The following is a 10037-nucleotide window of genomic DNA, read 5'->3' as shown; positions in this document are numbered from 1 at the left end:
AGGGAGGGAGGGAGGGAGGGAGGGGGAACAGTGAGAAAGAGACAGAGAGAGACACAGAGAGAGACAGAGGGAGAGACAGAGAGAGAGACAGAGAGAGACAGAGGGAGAGACAGAGGGAGAGACAGAGACAGAGGGAGAGACAGAGGGAGAGACAGGGAGAGACAGAGGGAGAGACAGAGGGAGAGACAGAGGGAGAGAACTTTTCCCATAATGTCATGAAATGCAACAGCCCCTTGAGTGTGAAGCTGTCGCTCCTCAATTTGCTGTTCTGACAGTACAGGGTTGGCTTCCACAGTGATTTGTCTCATCAAGAGAAAGAACAAAACTCTTACTCATTTTTATTTTGTTGTGTACCCAGAATCAAAAGGTTATGGTTAGTTTTAAAGTGAGAGGGGCTAGGGCTAACCAAACAACATCTATTTAGAGACATTTTCATGACACTATGTCCTAGTTCATAGTGTTTTGGACATCTGAAAAAAAATTGGGCTTATGACTTGGAACAGCTGGAGTTTGACTTTTTTAACCAGGATGTTTAGGAGAAGAATTTGTTGTGAGTTTTTATAAAATAAGAAGCAAAACGTAAGGCACATGTTTTATTTATCTGTGGGACTTCATCTAAACTGGGGGAAGATTCTGTCTTGCTGTGAAAGGTGTTAAATTCCTACCTGAGAAGAGAATGCCTTAGGTCTCTTCAGATTCAGTTCCTTCAACAGTAGGTAGAAGATCTCTTAACTCACAGAGCCATAGAAAACTTGTCTTCTCTTTTGCCCTCACTCTTCTCAAGCTTTGCTTCTGTGACAGCCACGTCCCTCCCACCCATATGCTAACCCCAACACACCTCCTTCACTGTTGGAAGGGAATGCACTGGTCCAAGCTTAGGGAGCCTGAGTCAGATTCCATTTCTTCCCACACTTGACCACTCTTCAGAGACAGCTAATTAGAGACAATTGTGTGGGTAATGGTAGATTCTAAAATTATCACCAGTTAATTCCAGGCCTTGGAAACATTCATCATATGCTAATAGTGTGACTGTGAGAGATTTGACTTTTAAGCAGGTTTCACTCAAGAATCCAAACTTATTCATGTGCTAACTGTGTGTCACAGTGCCCATCTCGCAGAGTGGGACCCACACAGTTACATCAAGATGCAGGAGGCGGCTAGCTTGATAAGTCACATGAGAACCATCATCTTCTTTAACAAACTAAATGTCATATTAACTATCATTTTACACGGTCTGACCCAATACAGTTATCTGGATACTAATAGGCACTTTATAAATATGATTGATCTATAAATAGAAACAAAATAAGAGAAATTTATAACCTCATCAGTAAAAATTGAGTTTAAATAAATTTAAAAGTTTAAGGTTATGTAATATAGCTATATGGGAAAAATCTAATTTTGATGATAAATTATTCTATTTTTAAGGACTTCACAAAATAAAAAAAGAGCATGTATCCTTTTACATACCAATCGAATGATCATAATAAACACACTGTCAATCTACTAAGTCTTTCTCTATGAGGAGAATTGAATTCTTCTGATTAAGTTAAAGATCTACTGGCCTCCTCTACCCAGGAGCAGCTGGTCCCAGAAACAGGGAGTCTCTCAGCCATCTAGAGAAATACAGGTGAATTCTAGGGTCTGTTCCTTATGAGTGAGTGTGTGGGATTGTGTGTGTAAGTGTATGAAATGCATTCAACACTGTGCTTTTCCATATGTAGCATCGTCTAGATGTACTGTGTGGATGTTGGGCATTCAACGCTGTGCTTTTCCAAATGTAGCATCGTCCAGATGTACTGTGTGGATATTGGTTTTACTACTGAAATGATGTTTATCTACATGTCAGAATGAATATTTGGGTATTTTCACAGATTTAACATCACAGAATCACTTAGAAGACAGTGCTTTAGAGAAACTGTTTAGTTGATTTAAAAGATGATGTAATGTTATAATTGGATGTATGACTATAAGGGAGATGAGTCCTTAGGTATGTGCTTTTATTTTATTTTATTTTATTTTTATTTTTTGGTTTTTTGAGACAGGGTTTCTCTATGTAGCCCTGGCTGTCCTGGAACTCACTCTGTAGACCAGGCTGGCCTCGAACTCAGAAATCCACCTGCTTCTGCCTCAGGTATGTGCTTTTATAACAACAAGAGCAAATGCTAATTGAAGAAGCCTTTTGACCAATAATTTTGTGTGGCCTAATAGATTAACTAAAAAATGATTACTGGTAAGGTATTAAACAGTTTATTTTCTTTTTGTCTTAGACATTAAATAGGAGCATAAATTACCAATATTAGCAATATTTAGAGAATTTCAATGTGTCAGCAGTATCTAGAAAAGTCGACTTTGTCATTTCATCGAGAGTCCTTAGTTTACACTATCTGTCCTCAGCATTTGATAACAATTTTTAGTCCTATAATGTCAAGGTAGCCCCTACAGAGTTGGCCTGCAGGGATAATAATTAGCAAGTCAAATCAGGTAATATTTGAAGCCCTGAGTTATATCCTGGTCTTGAACAAGTGTAACTTTGCTATTATCTTGTTAGCCTTGGAGAGATCATTTATTCTCTCTGGGACTCAATTTCTTCATCTCAGAAATGCTTTGATTGGTGGCATGAGGGTAGGAACGATTAGAAGAGATGATAATTAATATTCCTTCCAGCTCTAAAAATTGTCTTATTCTATTATTCATTTCTCCTTTCTTCCTTCCTACCCAATGTTCTAGGACATAGAGTGATAATTAGTTAAAAAGGAAGGACCTTCTAGAAAAATAAGAAAGCTTATTGTGAAAGGCTGAATGCATCTCAAATATAAAACTCTCTTGTCATCCTTGGTCTTGTGGAGAGTTTGATGCAGTCCTGGATGTGTGCTATCCTGTCTCCAAATAAAACAATGTGAAAGTATTTACTTCTTAATTCACTTTAGAGTCAACTCGTTCGGAAGAAAACAGAAAAATCCTGCCCACATAGAAGTTACAAATAGAGAAATAGACCTGAGATGGCCAATGAAGAATCCCCATACGAGCTCATGCAGTTACACTCCAGCTCATCAACGACCCACGTTTATTAGGTGTTTATTTGGTCAGTGCAGAAAAGTATGCTATTGTATATTGCATGATCAACAGAGATGCATGCTTCATGACCTTGTGATCACACTAAGTTACATCAGCTTTTACTATATAAAGAGAAACATTGTGTTATGTCCCATGTAACTACTCTCTCCAGATAAATACGAGTTGGTAAGTGGAGTAATAATGCTGATTAAAGGAACTGTTTTGGCAGTTCTTGCCTATAGTAATTTTTAGAATTTTTACACATCGGTAAGGGAATTGAAAAACTCTCCCTTTCGGGGTGGAATTTCCCATGCAGTTGTTACATTCTTTGTGGAACATTAGGGCCTTTGAGATAAAGAGTGGCAAGCGCCAGGATCTGGAAGAGACAGTTCCTGAAGGGATCTTCAGGATTCAAGTCCCTCCTCCCAGGAACGAAGTCTTCCTTCAAAGGCTGGATATAATCTTTTCACTGCTCTCAGAGAATGAATTACCTATGTCCTCCCATGGCTGCTGTCACACTGGATGACTCTCAGTGCCCTCCCTAAAGCAGTTCAGGAGATGAGAAAGAATTTTGCAAACTGACACATGTTGGTAAGTGTTGTAATGCTTGTTCCAAGGCTACCCTGGCCATTTGTCTGAACACAGAAGTTTCTCCAAAGCAGCCGGGCTCCTGTCACAGTCATCAAAGAACTGATGGTGCTGAGCAGGGAGTTAGGATCACAAGGAAATACAATTTTAGATCCTGCCTTCCCTGCCTTTCTTACCTTGCTCCAGGACTGTGAATGTTTGGAGCCCCCACCCCACCCCCACCTTTGTATTTCTACGGAATTCCAATGTGGCCAAGTTCTAAGCTAGGTTGGTCTCGGGCAGGCTTTCCTTAGGTCAAAATGGGAAGAGGGCACAAAAGCAAAGCACGCCAAGCTGCACCTCCTTCCCCTTCCACTGTAGGTCCCCAGACAATAAGGAAAGTCATGGAAAGCAACACTCAAGAACAAAGAAGGGAAGAAGGGATTTTCTCTAGGGTCTGGAGCCAAGGTATGGTCATTGCCCCAAGACCTTGGCACAGTAACTTATGTTTCCATTTCTACAGAGTAAGAGTGGGAATTTAAAGACAGAAGGCCCAGGAAGTGAGTCTTGTATCTCCAGTATCCTGATCATACAACTGCAGTGTTTCCCCCTTTGTGGTATGTGTGAGTCGGGGTGGGGACAGGGAAGAGAGATGTTACATTTTCTTCCTCTCTTTAAAATCTATCTGTTGTAAAATAAGAAAGGACTCTCCTTTCTTTAACCAGAAGTAATTCATCTGTTAAATATCATAGATATCAGAGGGTTTTTTTCCTTATTATTCTTTGCCTGTTGAAGAAAAAAATGATTGAATTTGTATGTCACCCAGAAACTCTTTTTGAATATACTACAGGTTAAGAAGCAGCAAAGTGATATTCAGAAAGCATTGGATGCAGTTTATCAATACTTTATTCGCTCATTCCTCACGGCTTTGTTGTATACTATCACCACAGCCTTCTGTCAACATGTACGACAGACTGTGGAAAGCACCCTTGCCAAGAGTGGGTTTACGTTTATCTTCCTTGTTTTTGAAAGCTGGAAGAACAGGCTGTGTCCAGGCTCACTGATGGCTTGCACTGGCACAACCTGGGCTTTTGTTTCTTTCCCTTTACAAACTGGAGCTCAGGTTTCATACCTTCAACTGCGCATATCCATATTCCAGAATGACCGAGAGAATAATTAGTGGGAGAATGTAAAACCACTCTGAGGTGTTACATGGCCATTTCATAAAGCCCTTACAGATCTGTAATAACCCGTAGTATCAGAAGTCACCAGGGGAGAAAAGTTATTCACAATACTGCCCAGCTGTAAAGTCTGGGAACCTCAATAAAGATGAGCCTGTGCTTGGCAAGATAGCCCCAACTTTGCAATAGTGGCACTTATATCTTGAGGGTAACCAACAGCTGTCTAGTGAACCTAAGGGCTTCTCAGTAAGAAGGAACTTATGCCTAGTACTATGAGCTTAGCCAAGAACCCATGTCTGGAGCAGTCATAGACTCTAGAGGAGATCCAACTACAATCATTTTGCTAAAGTAATATTTCTTCCAACCGTATGCTAAACATCTCTCCTCACACCCACAGATAAATACCAGTCCTCACCCTTACCAGAGACACTTGTTTGTTTGCAGTAGATGCATGCTATGGCAGAAATCTTCAAACAACCAAAGTGCAGGAACAGGTGATCATGAGTTTCCCAGCTCACCTGGGACACTTCACACCTAAGGCTTGGGAGCCATAGCAGAAGAGGAAGCAGAAAGCTTCTAAGAGCCAGAGGATCTGGATGAATGCTGTGAGACACTGTCTTCTATATGACAGGAAGGCTGCACCCATGCACTCTCAATGCTGTGGCCACCCACACGAGACCATTCAAATGAACATATCAACATCGATGAGGAAAATGTCACAAGGCCCCAGTCTAGAAGAAAAGCTACAGGTACTCCATTGAGAGCCTAGGGAAGAGGGAAGATGGGTTTTCTCCAAGGACAAAGCTCCTCATTAGGTTCCCCAGTCCTGAGGAGTCAGCTGGAAACACATGCATGTGGCCGCTAATTGGACTCTACAGATTCTCTCTCTCTCTCTCTCTCTCTCTCTCTCTCTCTCTCTCTCTCTCTCTCTCTCTCTCTCTCTGTATAACATAATAATTCCTCTATAATAATTATAGACGAGGTCATGAACACAGGCTGGAGGGACAGGAGGAGTTGGAAAAGAAAGCAGGATAAGTGGAAATAATATAAATACAGTGTACTCATGGATGAAATTCTCAAACAAACAAACAAACAAACAAAAAAACCAGAAAGAGAATTCCAAGCAAGAGCTGCCAGTCCAATTCAGATACCTGCAGTATTTCTACTGTACTGACTTTATAATATGCTCCCTTACTCTTTTTCTTTTTTGATCTTGACTGATGTTCTCGCCCCTCATTTTCTTTTAACACAGGAGGGTTGATAATTGAAGATGGTCATGTTTTCATTTTCATTTAAGGTTCAAATGGCTTATTGAAATTGCAAGTTATAACTAATGGAATTAAACTTGTAAGTATTTTAGGTTAATAACAAACATTGTGTTGCAAAAAAAAAAAAAAAAAAAAAAAAAAAAAAAAAAAAACAGCTTGTTTCTAACTTAAATACACATCTTAGACTTTTAAACATCCTTTGCAAACTCACACGAGCAATTAGAGCCTTACTGGAACTGGAGGAACAAGAGCACTGGATTCAGGATATGTGGCGTCTTTGTCCCAAGCCTCATCCCTTCTTGTCACCATGTAAGTAATGGTACCTGCCTCTGTAGCTTTTTTATGGATTAAACATAATACAATCAGATGTAGCACAGGTATGGTAAACCATTCAACGGTGGGTAGAACGAGTCAATGACATCGATATATGCTAACATGGATAGGTTATTAAGACCAGAAGTTCAGGGCCTGGAGAGATGGCTCAGTGTTTAAGAGAGATCCTTGCTTTTGCAAAAGACGGGAATTTAAATTCCAGCAGCCACATCAGGCTGCTCACTGCTCACAGTCTCTCTAAGTCTAGCTACAGGGCATGGAGTCTTCTGGGCTTTGTAGGGACCCACACTCATTCACACACACACACACACACACACACACACACACACACACACACAGACACACACACATGCCACACACACATATACACACATATATACACACGCACACACATGCACACATACACACACTCACACATAACAAATAAATCTAAAAGAGAAAAGAAAGAAAGCTAAAAACATGTAAGTTGGGTCAGCATGATGGCTCAGCAAGTAAAAGCTCTTGTTATGGAAACCTGACCCTTGTGTTCCATCCCTGGAACTCAGAACAGAGCTTCCAAAAGTTGTCCTCAGGCTTCTACACCCCCACCCCCCATACAGACACTGCTCTCATACATACATTATGCACATACACAACAGTAATAAATAAAACAAAGTGAATTACTTAAAACATCATAAGCTGAAGAAAACATAATGGTAAAGACTGCACATTGACATCTAGGTAACTAACTCACAGGACCTGTCAATCAGCAGCATCATTGTTCCCAAAAGGTAGGTTGAAAATACTCTGAATATAGCATGAGGTAAGCTGGAATTTTTCTTTGGAAATGAAAGTGTCAAAAAAGAAGGGAAGTTGGAATTGTACTGTTCATGACGATACTTGCACTTCTGCATGCCTGAGTATAAGAAGAGGCTTAGGAAAAAACGATCCTTCCTTACGTAGCTATGCAGTCCCTGAATGGTCCTTCCTTACATAGCTATGCAGTCTCTGAATGATCCTTCCTTATGGAGCTATGCAGTCCCTGAAAGGTCCTTCTTTATGGAGCTATGCAGTCCCTGTATGGCAGAAGTGTTACCCAGGTCTCTGTCCTGCAGTGCTGGAAGGAGGTTCTACTCTGAGGACTTGATTTGCTTCAACTTGACTGTTGAGTTTACTAATATTTACATTTTTATGTTGATTAGCCCTGTGGGGTGTGTGTGTGTGTGTGTCTGTGAAGTTGAAAGATTCAGTTCTTTCCATTCACCATGTGAGTAGTCAGAGGCCTACAGTGCCTTGAGAAGGGTTTCATGGGTGTCCATGTGATAGAGACAGGGCTATGGTTAGGAATGCTGGCTCCTAAGATGTATTCACAAATAATAGTAGTCACATTGGAGCTAGAAGGACCCTGAAAGGCCAGCCAGAATAGAGGAAACAAAACAAAATATCGCATCAATATCATAGTGCCTGGGTGCTAGGAATAAAGGCGTGGCACCACCACCACCAGGCATAATTTTGTAAATTGTAATGTGGGTTTTCTCCATAGATGGATGTCCATGGCAGAATAAGAGAAATTCTTGCAGAGACTATACGAGAAGAATTAGCACCTGACCAACAACATTTTCAGATTTACATTTTTAGAATGTAAAGTGAACTTTTATCTTTTGTTTACTTCAGAAAGTAAAAAGGCAGCCTTCTGGGGTGCCTTCCCCTCGTCTGAGAGCTCACAGAGGTTAAAGGTGGCTCTTTCCATCCCAGGAAGGAGAGGCAGAGACCTTAGAGGAGAGACCGTGTTGCTCCATCTTAATTAGGCCAATTACAGCCCCTTGTAATGGTCCTACAGTCTTTATGTATGAACTGAAGCTCACACAGCCTACTTTTCATACTCAGGGTCTCAGCTGCAAAGACTCCAAATTTTGTACATTTCCACCCATGGTTATCTTTATTTCAACTTCTCCCCTTACCTTTCTATCACGTGTACGAGAGTTTTGAGTTCTTACTTTTTGTTTTTTTCTAAAATAGTTATCAGATATTTAATGGTAGCTTTAAGCATGTGGCTACAATGATAAAAACAACCTTCACTGAGGACTAGCCTTACATGCTAGAGTACGTTCCTTTCCTTTGTGAAAGTTCTAACACCTGTAATTTTACATGTGGATTGAGTGGCAGTTTACTTAGCGTTTGCCCTCCAGTACCCAGTGAGCTTCTGGGACCAGCGGGTTGCGGCCACCAGTGTGCCCCCAGCGTTTATTACAATACCCAGCACTCAGCAAGTGCTTCGTGGTTCCTCTCAGATCTCCTCCGAAAGTTACACAGACAGTAACCTTCAGCTCATAATTATGATAATAGATACTGTACAACGAGTCCAGCCGGTATTTACAGGTAGAGCACACAAGGCAAATGAATACACACTCGGGGACACATGACTGCACAAACAGCCGCGGGCAGCAGCACGAAGGAGGAAACGCGCGCCGGACTGGGTCCTGCCCAGGCTGCCGAGACCCGCTGCGCCAGCAAGCCGGCCTCTGCAGCGTGGGTGGGTAAGGTCGCAGCGTCACGGGAGTCCCCAGCCGCGGAACCCAGTCGAGTCCCCGAGCGTCCGCTGCAGGGCGGCGTGGGCGGAGAGCTGCGCCACGATTGGCCAGCGCGGAATGGGCGTGGCCTGAGGCGGGGCGTGGCCTGCGGCAGGAGGCCGGCGTTCTCCAGCAAGGGGGTGTGCGCGGCTCCGGCCAGAGTTTCAGTATAAACAAGGACCCCGACTGGATCGGCAGCTTTTTCCTTTCTTCCGGCGTTCGACCCTTCCTGGTCCTGAGCTCGCCTTTTGGGGAGCCTCGGTAAGGCAGCCAGGAGGCAGAGGCTCGGAGCAGTGTACGGGTAGGTGCTCCAGGGGACCCCGCGGCGGGATGGCCGGATGGCGGGAGCGGGCTGAGCGGAGCCCCGGGGCTGCGCCGGCGCTGCTTCCGTACGGCGCCGGCTGTCCAGTGCGCCCCGGCGCGGCGGGAGATCCCTGGCTGGCGAGCACTGGCCAAGCCGGAGACCTGGGAGTTCCCGCGCCTGCTGCTTCCGTGCCCTGGGCTGCCGCGCTCCCAACAGGTGCGGGGCTGAGCACTGGGGACCCGGGGACCCGGGGATCTGGGTGCGCTGTGCTGCGTCTCGTCCCAGCAGGCCTTCTGTTTGGAGATCTTAGATCTTGAGGATTTGTCTGAGTTGGAGTCACGTTCATCCTTTTTGCTTTCCATCTAAGCCTCCTGTGCACACCTAGGTTGTTTCCATGTACTTTTTTGGCTAGTTCCCTAGGGTGCTTGAGAGTGTTCAGGCTGCTGTTCATTTTTGCTGCAGTTTCCTTATAATTTAAGGTCTGACTCTTAAGAACAGACAGGCAAACAAGACTTGTATGTCCCCAAGCTCATAAGCAAACTTGAACAAGTAGCCTGTTTTTTTTGTTTTGTTTTGTGGTCCAGGTGAGTTGCCTTCGGACACTAGCATGGATGATACTAACGTGGCTTGGGGTACCTGGTAGCCTCGTGAGCTGAGCGCATGAGGGAGGCTCCTCTTTATTGGAGAGCCTCAGGAATAACTTCAGCACTGTACAAGAGAAAAGGGCAAACGCAGAAACGGAGGTCTCTCTCTCTTTCTCTCTCTCTCTCTCTCTCTC

The 10037-nt window shown here is 43.3% G+C and overlaps 1 protein-coding gene across 4 annotated transcripts in view; it reads left to right on the top strand.

Annotated features, from left to right (window-relative positions):
- Positions 1-10037, top strand: part of Rasgef1b (RasGEF domain family member 1B) — a 525564-nt gene that overhangs the window by 483490 nt on the left and 32037 nt on the right. Inside the window, exon 1 of one of the 4 annotated variants that reach the window (XM_031336911.1) lies at positions 9076-9216. The exons of 2 other annotated variants lie outside the window; for them this stretch is intronic. The gene's annotated coding sequence lies outside the window, so the exon portion shown is untranslated. Of the gene's footprint in view, positions 1-9075; positions 9257-10037 lie in introns of those variants that run through there. One more of the 4 variants, XM_031336910.1, reaches the window with a different exon arrangement.

This window comes from Mastomys coucha, unplaced genomic scaffold, assembly GCF_008632895.1.
Source record: "Mastomys coucha isolate ucsf_1 unplaced genomic scaffold, UCSF_Mcou_1 pScaffold22, whole genome shotgun sequence".
Lineage (NCBI taxonomy): Eukaryota > Metazoa > Chordata > Mammalia > Rodentia > Muridae > Mastomys > Mastomys coucha.
This window is presented reverse-complemented; position numbering and strand designations above follow the sequence as displayed.